Source organism: Galeopterus variegatus, unplaced genomic scaffold (assembly GCF_000696425.1).
Source record: "Galeopterus variegatus unplaced genomic scaffold, G_variegatus-3.0.2 Scaffold16942, whole genome shotgun sequence".
Taxonomy (NCBI): Eukaryota; Metazoa; Chordata; class Mammalia; order Dermoptera; family Cynocephalidae; genus Galeopterus; species Galeopterus variegatus.
The window spans coordinates 16,990-17,651 of NW_007743053.1; the positions used below are offsets into that span (position 1 = coordinate 16,990).

Below are 662 nucleotides of genomic sequence, written 5' to 3' on the forward strand. Positions count from 1 at the left end.
AAATAAAATAAAAATAAATAGAATAAGTGCACCGAACTGTATTCAAGGCAAATGCCAACGAAAAGAGTACCAGACAGAACTGACTACAGAGCAGAAGGAAGGTGACTGACCCCTGCTGTCTCCAGTTCCTGCCGCCTCTCCTGCACCCCCTGATTTGCTGAACTCACTTCGCCAAGGCTTTTCCGCGCCCGGCCCCAGGGACTCGGGGATTCTGGGCAGCAGGTTACCAGTGCCTGGCTCGTCACTAAATGTAGTAGTCGAATTTCAGTCCTCGCGTCGCCGGCGTCTCACATCGCTGATCACCGGGTTTAACACGCCCTCCTCGCCTGGCTGCCTGCATTCCTGGTCTCGGTACCCCCTTATTCCTCCCCGCTTCGTGGGCCTCTAGTATCCTCGGGAACGCAGGGGCGGAAAGGGTTAAGTGAGAAAGCAGGGCTTACACGACTGGGGGTAGAATCGGGGGGCCGGAAGTCATGGAAGCTGCCGCTGAAGGGATGAAACGTTCATACGGAAGGTCCCGTCTGCCGCGGGGAAGCGGAGGGTCCCCAACAGGTCGAAAGAAGCCGCTACGGAAAGCTCCTTTGCCCATGTGTCTGGCTGCAATCGCCTCCCGAGAGTAATGGCTTCCGCTTCACTTCCGCCTTCAAATCTCGCGGGGTTTC

At 56.5% G+C, this 662-nt stretch overlaps 1 long non-coding RNA gene across 2 annotated transcripts in view; it reads right to left on the bottom strand.

Moving 5' to 3' along the window:
* LOC103582605 overlaps positions 1–610 on the bottom strand; it is a 9,568-nt gene extending 8,958 nt beyond the window's left edge. For both annotated transcript variants that reach the window (XR_549771.1, XR_549772.1), the window contains exon 1: positions 441–610. This is a non-coding gene — a long non-coding RNA (uncharacterized LOC103582605). The remainder of the gene's footprint in view (positions 1–440) is intronic.
* Positions 611–662: the final 52 nt, after the last annotated feature.